Source organism: Hylobates moloch, unplaced genomic scaffold, assembly GCF_009828535.3.
Source record: "Hylobates moloch isolate HMO894 unplaced genomic scaffold, HMol_V3 SCAFFOLD_13, whole genome shotgun sequence".
In the NCBI taxonomy this organism is placed as follows: domain Eukaryota; kingdom Metazoa; phylum Chordata; class Mammalia; order Primates; family Hylobatidae; genus Hylobates; species Hylobates moloch.
Window position 1 is genome coordinate 86,261,923 of NW_026652288.1, and position 16,209 is coordinate 86,278,131.

At 37.4% G+C, this 16,209-nt stretch overlaps 1 long non-coding RNA gene across 1 annotated transcript in view; it reads right to left on the minus strand.

Moving 5' to 3' along the window:
* Positions 1-10,172: 10,172 nt before the first annotated feature.
* The window catches only part of LOC116480987 (uncharacterized), a 35,624-nt gene continuing 29,587 nt past the window's right edge, over positions 10,173-16,209 (minus strand). Inside the window, exon 3 of the long non-coding RNA XR_004251397.2 lies at positions 10,173-10,711. This is a non-coding gene — a long non-coding RNA (uncharacterized LOC116480987). The remainder of the gene's footprint in view (positions 10,712-16,209) is intronic.

Sequence of the window (16,209 nt, forward strand, 5' to 3'; positions counted from 1 at the left end):
AAGGAGTAGTAATTCAGAGATTGTTGTATCCCGCAACAATGGCATAAATAATAAAAATAAAGAATTGTTTTAGTCAATTTCTTCTGTGTGTTTCCATTTTAATGGTCTTGCGTCTGTATTACCTCATGCCACCATGTGTGGCAGGTAGAGGAGAAATAATTCTCAGTTCCTCATGAAGCACAATGGTGTTGAAGTGCTGAGGGTTCCCTTGCATGCATATCCAACCACCCAACAGGAAGGTGATCTCTTAAGCGTCTTAAAAAGAATAACATCCCCACCAAGGAACACTGGTTCTGAATCATCTTCCTTTAGCACTTCAACAAGCAAAAGAAGAGTTTTATCTTTCCTTATACTCTCCAGTCTCCTTTGGAGTCTTTTCTCATTCTTCCTGACTTTTTTACCCATAAATAATTCAACAGGTGAATTCCTTTAATGACGTGGTCACATGGCATCTGGAATCATTAATTAAGATATATTTACATTAAAAACTTTATCTTACCTATCCCTTAGTAACAGAATTTTTATGTTATTTTTAACTTTTAGCATTAGATTTTCTTTCTTGTCAAAAAACTGATAACTCAGCAGCTCAGTAATTTTAACACTATTATTAGTTTTCAACCGATAGTGAATTTTACAAGATTATTTTATTAGTTTCCATATTGGGCTAGATTTGGACAGCACTGAATACTAGGCAATTACTTAGGTTTTATCTCTATAAGAAGTTTGCAAGTTTCTTAGAGACATGGTTTATTATTAATGGACTTATTTTTAAAGTGCTATAGTACGTGGCAGTAACTAGTTTGTCTTCCATAATGATATTTATTGTTTCTTCTGCATCTCAAATCTGTCTATGTTAGTCTCTGACACTCATAAATCATTTCAATACTCTTTGTTATCTACCTTTTAGCATCCATTGAATCCTTCTTTAATCTCTAGTTATTGTATAGGTCTTAAAACTGTTACATGAGAGGTGAGAAGGTCTGAATTTTAGGCAGGAATGGCACTTACTTTTTAAAGAAAATTGATTTATTTGGACTTTAGTATCCTCCTAGGTTTAAAAAAAAAAAAAAAGTTGGCCAGATGCAGTGCTTTGGGAGGCCAAGGCAGGCAGATCACAACGTCAGGAGATCGAGACCGTCCTGGCTAACACGGTGAAACCCTGTCTCTTACTAAAATACAAAAAATTAGCCAGGTGTGGTGGCGGGCGCCTGTACCCAGCTACTCGGGAGGCTGAGGCAGGAGAATGGCATGAACCTGGGAGGCGGAGCTTGCAGTGAGCAGAGATCAGCCACTGCAGTCCAGCCTGGGTGACAGAGCAAGACTCCGTCTCGAAAAAAAACAAAATGTTCAATGCGCTAGGTTGTATATATGTAAAGTTACTTCTAGCGCTAAAATCCTAAGTTTTATAATTAAATTTCATAAGGTTAGATCAATATTCAGTTGACAATTGAACAACACAGTTTTGAATTGCACAGATGCAGTTATACATGGATTTTCTTCCACCTCTGTCACCCCTAAGACAGCAAGACCAACCCCGCCTCTTCCTTCTCTTCTTCACTCTACTCAACGTGAGGACAACAAAGATGAAGGTCTTTATGATAATCCATTTTCACTTAATAATAGTAAATATATTTTCTCGTTCTTATAATTTTCTCAATAACACTTTCTTTTCTCTAGCTTACTTTACTGTAAGAATACAGTATATAACACATATAAAAATATGTTTTAGTCAACTGTTTATGTTACTGGTAAGGCTTTCAGTCAACAGTATGTCTTAGAGGTTAAGTTTGTGGGGAATCAAAAGTTATACGTGGATTTTCAACCTGGTTTGTTCAAGAGTCAACTGTATATGCCTATCTTGCCCAGTGAATTCAGAATATTCAAAATTAAAATTACATGAAAGCTCAAAAGAGCATTTAAGCTTCCAAATAATAAGAGCATGTAAGCACATATACCTTCTTAGAAAACTTTGCAAGTACATGTGCTTTTCTTTAGATGATAAAATCTTGCTTTTATAAGAATAATGTTCTTCTGCAAAATAGATGTTCCAAAGGTGGAACTGGAATCGATGGTTATAGTTTGCAAAGAGATAGATTCAACTTCAATATATCAAGACCTTTCTAACAGTCACAGTTTTCCAATAAATGGATTGACTACCCATGGGGTATTAAATTAGCCTCTCCAGGGAATTCAGGTAGAAACCAACTAACCACTTGGCATTAATGAGAAATTGGACTAAGGATCTTTAATGTTCCTTCAAATTCTGTAGTGAGGGGATTTAAGACTCAGTCAGGATTTCTGAAGTTATTACTTTTTTTTGAAATGTCTCTTTCTAACAATCAGATGTTTTAGCAGATAGAAGAGGCTTTTTAAAAAATCAATTTTTCATAGTGCTCAGCCATTTAGGATAAAGACACTTTTAAAGATCAAAGACTTACAGAGGGTTTGTTATGTACTTGTTTTTTTTTTTTCCCTAAAAAGGGATAAGTATCTGCCAGAGCCCGTATAATAAGCTGGATTTATAATGTTTTGCCCTACAGGGGAAAAAAAAGTTTGTTGTAGTAGGAGGAAACTACAGCCCACTGTCTGGTAGATTAGATGGACAGTCCTATGAATCTTAATAGGCATTGTCATCCATATAGAAAGTCATTCCCAGATAAATGCATTAAAGACATGGAGAACACATGACTTTAGCACATATGTTGTTACTATCCAGAGAAACAGTTTACAGTCTATTTGGATCCAAATAGACGAGGGATAAGGAATGCAGGACGTCATGACAGTGGCTCCTTTCTGTCTCTTCCCAATTCTACATCATTTAGAGATGTATTTTTAGAGCACATGGAGCAATTAGTTTATGTTCCATAAATAATGATGCTATATTTACATCTCTTCAGACCCAGTCTGAGATCATGTCTGCCTGTGTCTCTGGCCTGCAGAGACTTAAACATAGCTTGGCTCAAATAAGATCTCAACTCCTTTGTCACCACAGCAGAAATAATTAATAAGAAACTTTATTGCCTGTACTTATAAAAGCACCTGAAAAATAGCTTCAGAGCTCAGAACCAAAGACAAAAGATTATGATCCTGGGATTAAACTGATTCTCAGAGATCAGATGCCTCCAAGAAGTATGGTAGGTTTCTCTGACTACAGAAGGCCAGAAGATGGAAAGGCTAACCCTGAAATGAGGAGAGAGCAGTAAAAGCAGAGATCAGGGAATAACTATCTGCAACTTAACAGGACCTGAAAACCTACACAATTATGTACCAGTAATGCAGACACTCAAGTAAGGTTCTTGCTGTTTACGATACTATATTTGACAAACCTCAGCCCAGCAAGTCCAAGAAAAAACGTCAACTAAGCTAAAGGGGCTGAAAAGCTAGAGTTGATCCAGAAAAATAATCAGAATAGATATCCTATGATATAGAACTGCTAGAGGAGATAACTTAGGATCTGAATAAAAATATATTCACTTGAGAATTTTTCAAGTGAAGCATAAAGACCTCCTGGAACTAAAAGTTACAATTTCCAAATTTAAAAATTCAACAGATGAGTTGAAGGATAAAGCACTATTGAGGCCCAAATTAGTGATTTGGAAGATTAAGTGTGAGAACTCTCACATTGTCTTAAAATACAGAGCAAATTAAGGAGATGAAAATCACCAGGTAAAAATAAAACAAGACAATTAAAGAATAAATGCAGAAGAACTAACATAAGAATATTTTGTTAGCTCCAGAGGAAAAAGAGGAGCAGATGGAAGAAAAGAAAATAAACTAATATTAGAAGGAAAATTTACCAAGGAAAGGAAGAGACCTGAGTCTGAAAATTCAAGGGACTCACTAAGGGCTGGATTGATGAGAAAAGATGCGCAACTAAGCATGCCTTGGTAACTTCATGAACTTGGAAGATAAATTTTTTTAAAAATTCACAGACTTTCCAGCTGAAAGAATCACTTAGCTAATAAAGGGAAATTAAAGTCAAACTGAGGATGACTAGAAAATAGAGGAGTAGAAGCAATCTGGCTTCACTCTCCTCCACAGAAAACCACCAACAACTATCCAGTGCCAAAATTATCACCAGCAATATTCCAGAACTCAAAACTGAGTCTGTGATAATCCCAGGGGCCACAGAGAAGTGAAAAACTACGAGCAGAAAGTAAGATAAATGGACCTCTCTAGTCGTAACACCTCTCACCCAAACTTCCAGACACTTCATGGAAAAGTCCTCCTGGACTCACTGGAAAAAGTGAGCTTGAGGCAGACATCCAGCTTCCCCATGACCTTGAGTTCCTTCACAGGAAAATGTCCCTGCTTCAATCCATGGAAAGCATCAAGAGTGCCTGTAGGGTGAATAATTCTGAGGGCAGCTGGAAATAAAGAGTGGAGGTGGGGCTAGCAACCCCCGGCATGAGAAACTCAGTGGCTGCTCTTCATGTCAGCCAAAGGAGATGCCAAATCAGAGATGCTGTTCAGCAGCACCATGCTCCATAGGTCCTCTAGACACAAACCCCTAGCCAGTCTTCTCATACAACCAGAGTACCCCATCTGGGATGGGCAATGCTCCCAGCTTTCATGAGGGCCACAGTAAACCTGGACTTAGTGTCCTATCAAGTGCCTAAAAGGAGGCAGCAGTCTTGAACAAATGGAACCCAATAGTCAATCTACATAAATCCTTTAGACAGGTATACTTGTAAAAGATCAAGCCAAGCCAGACAACAAAGACTGGAATAACTAACACTTCCACATGAAGACATATGTTTATTTAAAAAAAAAAAAAAAGAGAGAGAGAGAGAGAAAACAGGGAGCCATGACATTAGCAAATGGAAAAAGCAATGACCCAGTAACCAAACCTGAAGAGATAGTAATGTGTGATTTTTCAGATCAAGAATTCAAAATAGGAAATTTGAGGAAACTCCAGAAGCAATAAAATGGCAGTAGTAAGTCCCTACCTATCAATGTAAATATAATAAATTATCCAATCAAATTCATACTAGTACCAGACATCTCACCTTCAATCCAGAGTAAATAATAGCCAGTGGAATAGCATTCACAGAACCACTGAAAAAAATGATTATAGTCCAAGAATCCTACACGCAAATGATATATTAATTGCAGGTTGAGGTGAAAGAAAAATATTTTAGGAAGTACAAGACATCAGAGAATATATCACCTATGTACTATCTCTGAGGAAAACACTTTAGAAAATTTCCTAATCAAGAAAAAAAATCAATAACTGGTAGTTATTACTAGTATTGTTACTAAATGATCTCACCAAAATAAAAGAAATTAGGTAAAAGAAAGAGTAGTAAATGTAATCCAAGTGTAACAATAAATAGGATTTTAAAAAATACTTTTGAATTAATAAGGGGGAGGGCTAGCAGACGGAACAGAAACTTGACCAAAGCAGAAACAATAAAGAAAAATAAAATATAGAAATAAAAACAGAATTTTTGAGATCAATAGATAGATATCACCATGGAATACTCTTCAGCCATAAAAAGGAATGAAATAATGGCATTTACAGCAATCTGAATGGAACTGGAGATCATTATTCTAAGTGAAGTAACTCAAGAATGGAAACCCAAACATCATATGTTCTCACTCATAAGTGGGAGCTAAACTATGAGGAAGCAAAGACATAATAATGATACAATGGATTTTGGAGACTTGGGGGAGAGGGTGGGAAGGGGGTGAGGGATAAAAGACTACAAATTGGGTACAGCATATACTGCTCAGATGATGGGTTCACCAAAATCTCACAAATCACCACTAAAGAATTTTCATAACTAAACACCATCTGTTCCCCAGAAACCTATGGAAATAAAAAAAAGGAAAGAAATTTAAACAGAATCTAACTAATGAAGAGAAAGTGAGACAAAATAAATTTTAAAAGAGACTCTAGTAGTAGTCAAAGAGTCAGGGGGAAGACCAGCTATAGACTGTTTCAAAATAAGTAATTTTTTAAAAGCTTAATGAAGTATAAGCAAAGAGGTATCATGTAAGGAAAACCAAAGAGAAAGTGGGATGAACTGGGGAGGGGTGCACAGTATCAACCAGAATGGGATATAACATTAAATACACTAGTCAGATAAAATGGATATTATATAATTATGAATCAGTATGTGACAGTGAAAAAAGTGGCTGTGTAATTGTCATAAACATGCATATAACAACTAATATAGCTGGTAGCTCACAAAATCAAACCTTTTTAAGGTGCCAGGATAGCAAAGAATAAAAAGTTAATTACTGTGGGAGTCGTCAATATGTTTCTGTCAGAAATGGACAGATGTAGTAGGTTTCAGTCAGATAAAAATTGAATAATAGAATTCATTAAATGTGAGCTAACATATATTAAGAACTATACATACCTCAAAAGAAACAAGAGGATTTCAGTAAATGTATATCCCTGTAATATTTACAAAAATTAGTCGTCTTGGTCACAAAGACAATCCTAGTGAATTTTTTTTAAGTAAAGATTTTACAGTCACATTCTCAGCATAATATAATACAATTAAAAATTAATAGACCTAGAAAAAAATTGTAATACAACAAGTAGACAAAAGGCTCATATCGATGATATATGAGCCATTATAAGTTGACATAGAGAAGAAAATATCCCAACAGGAAAAAATGGCAAGACATATGAATGAACGTGCACAGAGAAGATATCCAAGGTCTTAAAATAGGGCAAACATGCTCACATTTACTGATTAGCAAAAGAACTGACTAAAATGCTATGTATCTACACCCTGGAAAAATGTACAGACATTCAAAGCAAAGAATTAGAGACCACTCATTTGAGTTGGAGGGATTTCCATTGCATATTATTTTTAGAAAGCAAGATAGTCAAATCTACAGAGACTTGGGGGAAAGGGTGGGAAGGGGAGTGAGAGATAAAAGTCTACAAATTGGGTACAGTGGAAGTACCCAATACAAGTAGATTAATGGTCATCAAGGGCTGGGGATGGGAACAGGGATTAACTATTTATCCCAGCAGAGATCATATTAGTGTGATGAAAATGTTCTAAAATGGATTATGATAATGATTGCAAAACTCAGTAAAGTTATTTAAAAATCATTGAGTTGGGCACTCAAAATAGATGAATTTTATATTATTTAAATTGCACTTTGTTTAAAATTTTTAAACAAGACATTTTTAAAAGATATAGAAAAATGGCCATAACATTATCGCTTTTTTCTTTGCAAAACGCATAATTGAGGAAGATGTAAGAGAAGACTAAACAAGCAATAAAATAAAAGATTGTACTAAAAATATATATGATGAGATCTCTACATTTATGTAACATTTTATATATGTATGTTATATGTATAAATGTTAGGGTACCTGTAATTAACTTTAAATACTTCAGCATAGTATTTTGAGGAATCTCCATACTGTTCCCCATAGTGGCTATCCTAATTTACATTCCCACCAACAGTGTCTGAGAGGTCTTCTTTCTCCACATTCTCGCCAGCGTTTGTTATCATCTGTCTTGTATAAAAGCCATTTTAATGGCTGAGATGATATTACATTGTAGTTTTAAATTGTATTTCTCTGATGATCAATGATGTTGGCATTTTTTTATGTATCTGTTGGCCATTTGTATGTCTTCTTTTGAGAAACGTCTATTAAGATCTTTTGCCTTTTTTTTTTTTTTTTTTTTTTGAGACTGAGTCTTGCTCTGTTGCCCAGGCTGGAGTGCAGTGGCACGATCTCCACTCACTGCAAGCTCCGCCTCCTGGGTTCACGCCATTCTCCTGCCTCAGCCTCCCAAGTAGCTGGGACTACAGGTGTCCACCACCACGCCTGGCTAATTTTTTGTATTTTTAGTAGAGATGGGGTTTCACCGTGTTAGCCAGGATGGTCTCAATCTCCTGACTTCGTGATCCACCCGCCTCGGCCTCCCAAAGTGCTGGGATTACAGGCGTGAGCCACCGTGCCTGGCCCTTCTGCCCATTTTTAAATGAGATTATTTTATTTTTTCCTTTTGACTTGTTTGAGTTCCTTATATATTCTGGTTACTAATCACTTGTCAATGGGTAGTTTGCAAACATTTTTTGCCATTCAGTGGATTGTTTCCTTTGCTATGCAGAAGCTTTTCAGCTTGATGTAATCCCATTTGTCCATTTTTGCTTTGGTCGCCTGTGCTTGTAGGGTATTGGTCAAGAAATCTTTGTCCAGACTAATGTCCCAAAGAGTTTCCCCGGTGTTTTCTTGTAGTAGTTTTATAGACTGGGGTCTTAGATTTAAGCTTTTAATCCATTTTGCTTTGATTTTTGTATATGGCAAGAGATAGAGGTCAAATTTCATTCTTCTGCATATGGATATACAATTAACATATGATCTAGCAATCTCATTGTTAAGTATATATCCTAAAGGAAGGAAATCAGTATATCAAAGAGATATCTGCACTCCAGGGTTTATTACAGCACTATTTACAATAGCCACAATCTGGAATCAACCAAAGTTTCCTTCAACTAATGAATGCATAAAGAAAATGTGGTATATATACACAAAGAAATATTATTCAGCCACAAAAAAGAAGAAACTCCTGTCATTTGCAACAATATGGATTGAACTGGGATATATTATGTTAAGTGAACTAAGCCAGACACAGAAAGACAAATTTTGCATGTTCTCACTCCTATGTAGGTGCTAAAATTAAAACAACTGATTTCATGGAGACAGCGAGTAGAATATTGGCTACTAGAGGCTGGGAAGGGGAAGGGGATCAGGGTGGAGGGGAAAAAGTGAGGATGGTTAATCGGTACAAAAGTATAATTAGATAGAATGAATAAGGTCTAGTATTTGGTAGCACATCAGGGTGACTACAGTCAACAGTAATTTATTGTATATTTTAAAATATTGAAAGAGTGGACTGGAATGTTTCTAACACAAAGAAATAATAAATTCTTGAGGTGATAGATACCCAGTTACCCTGATATAATTATTACACGTTGTATCCTGTATCAAAACATCACATGTGCCCCATAAATATATATAACAATTATGTACCCATAATAATGAAAAAATGAAAAATTTTAAAATCATGTTTGGGAAGTGATTAAGTCATGAGGGCTCTACCCTTGTGAATGGGATTAATGATCTTATAAAAGGGGTTTCCAAGAGCTGCCCGGCCCTTCCATCTCTCTGCATGTGAGGACACAGCATTAGTCCCTTTTTGCCCTTCTGCCATGTGAGGCTGCAGTGAGAAGAGGACATCTTGGAAGCAGAGAGCAGCCTTCAACATACACTAACCCAGAATCTGCTGGCATCTTGATGTTAGGCTTACCAGTGTCCAGAAGTGTGGAGAAATACATTTCTGTTCTTTATTTTAAAAATAAAAATAAATAAAATACTTAAGTAGAGGCAGTATATTATGTACATACAAGTTAGTTTATGATCCCACTGTAGGGACTGACAGTTTCCCTAATAATAAATTCATATTCTAGTGAAGGTTCTATAAAGTCTTATCAGAAATCCACAAATCAGAAGTGACCATTCCAAGTGCTTCTGTTTTCCACATCTCGATTATCACCTAAACATAGAAAATGTCAGAAAAATGATTTTACTGGTAAAATTATTGGTTTAATTAACATGGAAAATGTTAGAATTGGGCTTGTATTGGTAAAATCAGATACATTCAAGAAATGTTTATTGGGTAAAATACTATGAGACCCATCCTCCCTCCAATCCCTTGCATGAGCAAAATAGAAGACAGTGGTGCGTCTCCTGAATTCCTAGGAAAGATACCAAAGCTTGATCAATAAGCAGCCCTATGCCCAACCTTTGCAAATCAATGTGACTATTAGAATATCAAAAGCCAGCTTCCAGAGATCCTGTCATGTTATCCTGAGTGACTCTTTCATCTAGGATGGAGGTTGAAGAATTTAAAAGAACAAAGAGCCGTGCCTTCTTCAAGCTGACAGACCCAGTTATAGAAGCTATTTTCTGCCTGCTTACTAATGTTTGGTTATTTAGTAAATATCTTTATGTGTGTAAAAATTTTGTCAGAGATTTCTTTCATTAAAACCTGAAAGTAAGATTGTGGGGGACTGCTGACTCTCACCAGCCACATCAAACTAGTTGCTACCATTCTCAACCAAAGAACCTCTTCAGAAAGAAATTAGCTGTGTCAGTTCCCAACAATAAAGAAATAAAAGTATCTTTTAAAAAAGAAAACTATATAGATTATCTCTTTTTTAAAAGAATAATGCCATGAGTATACAGAAACAAAACTGTCACATTTAATTTTTGGGAGGTCACAGGTTTGCCCATTTCCATTCATAGACTACTGGGTCTACTGCCAACAGGTAAGCCCTTGAACCTTAGATATAGTCATGCAAATTCAACCCTTACTTCAGTAGACAAGATGTGAAAGTTGAAGGACACAGGTAGGATCCCTGATTCTATTCAATTACAGTATTCCAGAAGTAAACTTTTTGGAGGCAGACTTTTAACAATGTACAAGATAGGATAGTTTTCTGATCACAGAGATTTACAGTTCTTTCTCTGCGGGTACAGACCATTGTATATGTGTCCATTTGGCTGGTTTTCCATTATGGCCGACTAGTGAATGCTAAGATTTCATAATGAGAAAGTCACTATAGAAGTTTTCTTTCTTGCTTGGGTTTTGAAAAGCAGGAATATGAATGAGGAAATGACCAAAATCTTCATCTCACTGGAAAACATACAGTAAAGGAGGCAATCCTAAGAAATAAAGGAAATTAAATTAGATAAGGAATGGATAGAAGTACCTTGAACTCATAATTGGAGATTTTTATTTACTTAAAATGAGATCACTGAGAGGTTTTTGATTAGTTCAATGGTTGATCTTCTTCCACAAAAGTTACTAAAAATACAAAAATAACTGGCAATTTCAAGTTAAAGGAGGAAAATTGGATGTCTGAGAGCAAATGAAGAGAAAAAAACATAAAATGATAGTGGCTGTATATGAAATTGAGAGAATAATAGAAGAAAAGGGAAATCTATTTAAAGACATTATTTAGGAAGAAACTACAAGATCTGTTGATAGTGAACCAAAGATAAATTTCCCATTGATGTAAGGTGAAACAAACACACACTTCATCCATCCACCAGCATCTCATGAATCTTCTAAAAGTGCTACTTCCACTATGTTATCTTACTGTCCCCAAAGGGAGAGCCTTAGTTTAGAATCTTAGAATAAGGTCTAAATTCCTTATCTTGAAATTTAAGACTTTCTGTAGTATAGTCCCAAATTCTCTTTTTCAAAACTACCTTTAAAAATAGTTCTGATAAAGGAAGACATTTATGCAGCCGACAAACATATATATATATATAAAAAAGATCATCATCACTGATCATTAGAGAAATGCACATCAAAACCACAATGAGATACCATCTCATGCCAGTTAGAATGGCAATCATTAAAAAGTCAGGAAACAACTGATGCTGGAGAAATAGGAACGCTTTTACACTGTTGGTGGGAATGTAAATTAATTCAACCATTGTGGAAGACAGTGTGGCAATTCCTCAAGGATCTAGAACCAGAAATACCATTTGACACAGCAATGCCATTACTGGGTATATACCCAAAGGATTATAAATCATTCTACTATAAAGACACATGCACACATATGTTTATTGCAGCACTATTCACAATAGCAAATACTTGGAATCAACCCAAATGCCAATCAATGATAAACTCAATAAAGAAAATATGGCCCTATTACACCATGGAATACTATGCAGCCATAAAAAAGGATGTGTTCATGTTCTTTGCAGGGACATGGATAAAGCTGGAAACCATCATTCTCAGCAAACTAACACAGGAACAGAAAACCAAACACTGCATGTTCTCATTCATAAGTGGGAGTTGAACAATGAGAACACATGGACACAGGGAGGGGAACATCATATACCGGGGCCTGTCGGGGGGTGGGGGGCTAGGGGAGGGATAGCATTAGGAGAAATACCTAATGTAGATATTTGATGGTGCAGCAAACCACCGTGGCACGTGTATACCTATGTAACAAACCTGCATGTTCTGCACATGTATCCCACAACTTAAAGTATTATAATAATAATAATAATAATAATAATAAATAATAATAATAATAATTCTGATTGCAGGAGTCTTGTGAGTTTCTGTTCCACAACTCAGAAGCAGATTTATATAATTCAATCCTGATCAAGAGCAGGGCTTTCTCATCCCACTATCTAAGTGTTCCACCTTCTGTTCTAACATAGGGAGATGTACGAGGGTGTGAGTTAGAGAAATCAGTGAATGTACTTCACATTCAGGTGGAACACTCTGTGGGATGGATCTGCAGGTGGGAAGGGCCTGGGCAGAGACATAAGCACAGGTGAGCTAAGCAACTGACTTTGGTCTATGGCCTGACCACGTGCTGTATTGGCCTCACTAAAGGCTATGTCTCTCTTTCAAGAACTTTCATTTCTTCATTTCACTCTCTCCTGTCATTGGAAGCCCAACTTTTCTTCTCTCAGCTTCTGGTTACTTTTTCACTCATGCCCGTGAGTTGAGAAACCATCGACCTGTATGATAGTTGAGTATTTGTAACCATTATGGCTCCTCAGTGAACGACTGCAGACTCCCATCTAACTCTGACACAGTTCAAGCTGGAGGAAATAAGAGGTCCCTGTGGGGTACAAGTAAAAGGAGGAAACCGCAAAAATAACCATGAAATAGTTATTGCCATGAAGTTACTTCATATGTCCTTAATTTTACACGTAATTGATTCTTTCTTCAGCAAGAAATGTTTCACTGTTTCCTTGGTATTTTGGTCTGCTTTTGGGGTCTAAGCCACATTTCTAAGACTCTTAGCTTTTCCATTGCCTCATTTCATTATCTTTATTCCCATTCCACTTCAAACTTATGGCCATGTCTTAAATACTTTTATCATCACAATTTTTCTCGACCCAATATATTAGGTTAGTGCAAAAATAATAGCGGTTTTTGCCATTAAAAGTAATGGCAAAAAATGGTAATATTAAGTGTAACCACCCTGACACAATGCCATAAGATAAATTTTCAACCCTGCTTCATCCCAAAGTCTGCCTTCTCCATATTTATACCTGGACTGCTCATTCATCACTGCTAGAGAAAAATCACACAACCACTGAGATTGATACCATTAAAAATTCATGGCCTCAAACTCTAACTGTCCAGAAATCCTGCAGTTCTTCTCCAGGCAAATCTCTTTCCTATTGTCCACAGTGACTATTTTTATACTTCTCCACCTTCCTCAAACCTCTGAACCAGATGCTGCTCACTTCATTCTCAACAAATGACCTAACCTGCTGTTTATAAAGAAAATAGAAACATGCTGCGGGGCACAGTGGCTCAAACCTGTAATCCCAGGACTATGGGAGGCCGAGGCGGGCAGATCACGAGGTCAGGAGATCGAGACCGTCCTGGCTAACATGGTGAAACCCTGTCTCTACTAAAAATACAAAAAATTAGCTGGGCGTGGTGGTGGGCGCCTGTAGTCCCAGCTACTTGGGAGGCTGAGGCAGGAGAATGGCGTGAACCTGGGAGGCAGAACTTGCAGTGAGCCGAGATAGCGCCACTGCACTCCAGCCTGGGCGACAGAGTGAGACTCCGTCTCAAAAAAAACCAAAACAAAACAAAACAAGAAAACCTGTTGTGTGGAATTACCTCAATTCCTCCACCACACCCATAACCTCATCTGTTTCTGAATATATACCCATATTCTATCCTTCTTCCCTTGCTATAAATGCAAAAATTAACATGTCCTCACAATGTAGTATTATCCTTTGAATGTATTATTTCGGAGAGGTAAATAGGAGTTTCTGTTGTATAATATTGGAGGCTACCTCCACATTGCCTGACAAGAAGCTGCCTGAGATTAGTGGCTCCTCATTCTCCAATGGGAGGGGTTTCTATTATTTTCAGCTTCGCACAAGGTGTCCAGGTTCTATCACGCCAGGGATTTGATATCCATGATAGCAGGTAGCCAGCTGCAAGATACCTGTCTGTGACTCCTTGAGTAGTTGGTATGCAGATCTATACTGCATATTATTTGCTCTCTCCATTTAGTACAAAGGATAGTAACAGGAGAGTTAGAGCCCCTTCCCAAGAGCATTGCTCTACTGTGAGTCCAGCTGTGCCCAGGAATGAGGCATATACAGATCTAATGCATTTCAGCATATAGTCTCTTCTTTAATCACCGTGCAAGAATAAGTAGGGTCATCTTGCTCCAGGGATACAAGTTTACTCACACCATCCATACTGTTAAGGGTGTCCCCAATCATTCGTATCTGACAACCTCTCCTAGGGAGTAAAGGTATCACTACAAGATGCCGGAACTAACATCTGTGACCTTCACCTCAGTTTTCAGATGTTTATCCAGTGGTGTGGTGGGTCTCACTCCGTATCTTACCTCCTTTAGGGCTGTTGACATCATGTAAGAGAGAGTTCCAGGTCACTGGCAATGGAAAAATCCCCAAGATGGAGCTAGGTGCTCTGCTCATTCTGACATCAAGAGTTACCACCACAACATGCAGGGTGTTTGTTTTGTTTTGTTTTGTTTTGCTTTGAAATAGGATCGTGCTCTGTCACCCAGCCTGGAGTACAGTGGTGCTATCACGGCTCACTGCAGCCTTGACCTCCCAGGCCCAACTGATCATCCCACCTCGGCCTCCCTAGTAGCTGGGACTATTGGTGCACGCCATTACACCGGGCTAGCTTTTGTATTTTTTGTAGTGATGGAGTTTTGCCATGCTGCACAGGCTGGACTTTACCTGGGCTCAAGTGATCCTCCCACCTCAGCCCCTCAAAATGCTGTAAGTACAGGCCCAAGCCTGAGACATGCAGTTTTGATAAACTGTACCCAGCAACATGCAGTTCTGATAAACACCAAAGTGACATGAATCATAAAAATCACAGCTCAAACCATATCATAATCATAAAAGGAGACCAAAGTATTAACAAAAGAGAATACAAGATGTTGAAAAGTGATAACAGCCCTTCCTAGGAGAACAAACGAAAGGACAACCAAAACCATGATGGGCTAACCAAAGACTTCAATGGTTCAGGCAAAATTTTGTTTAAAAATCTCACTTTTTAACCATCCCCAGGATAAGAAATTTATTTCCTGGCACCCCATCAGCACTGATTCATTAAGATGGGCAGCTGGCACCCACTTTGACTCTGCCTCTACCTATGAGGTAGTAGATGATTCCAGAGAGAATTTCCATGGAACAGCAGGCAGAAGCTAACTGCATGGTGGTCCAAGAGCCTAAGAAGCGGATTCTACCTGGTGCTGTTTTTTGTTTTTTAACATATCCATACACTTGATAATAAATTATTAGTATCCATCTTCCACTGGCTTACAGCACGTCATTTCTTCACATTTCTACAATATTTCGCTCAAACTTCACTATCATTTGGATTATAGTTTACTTATTCAGGTGTTTTTTTCCTTGATTTCACATTTTTCTCACGTGAGCTGCAAATACAACTAGACTTCAAACCAGAGAATTTGATCTCCCCTTGTGCTTAACTTTCCAGGAAGATGTCGCAATTGCCCCTGAACAATAATCAAAAGGCAATTCTCTCTCTTCCTCTGAAAAATCACAGCTCCTGGGTGGGGAAGCGAGTGGAGATGTTACATCTCTCACATCCTTACTTTAGTTTCGAGAGTGAGAAGAGATGAAAGAAGATGAAACCAGACTTCAAAACACACAGAAAACTCTTGTATTTACAAAGGGGAAAAAATGATGGCGTTCAAAACACTACAGAGCAATGTAAGCAGTATCTCCAACTCCCAAACAAATAAAAGAACCTTTCACAAAAGAAATCTTATGTGACCCGAGACAATAAACCTCTGTACAGTTCAGCAGTTGGTTTTATAGCTAAAATAGTCAGGCTTTGCCTTGACATACCCACAGTTCTGGAACATGAAACTTTTCAATACCCATCATATTCAAATTATTGCCACCCCATAATTTCCTCAATCCCATTCCACTGAAATGGAATGTGTTATGCATAGCAGCCATTTTAAATCAAGAGGGGCAGGAAGTTACCTATACAGTCTGTTATGAACTTCCTAACCTTAAGAGATTTCAATCCCATGCAAGTAGAAACCAGCGGTGAATTTATGATATGAGTTTTGTCTTTTAATTAAGAACTTAAAAAAGAGTTGACAAAGTTTTTTTGAAAGCTTTGAAAAGAGGCAAAATAG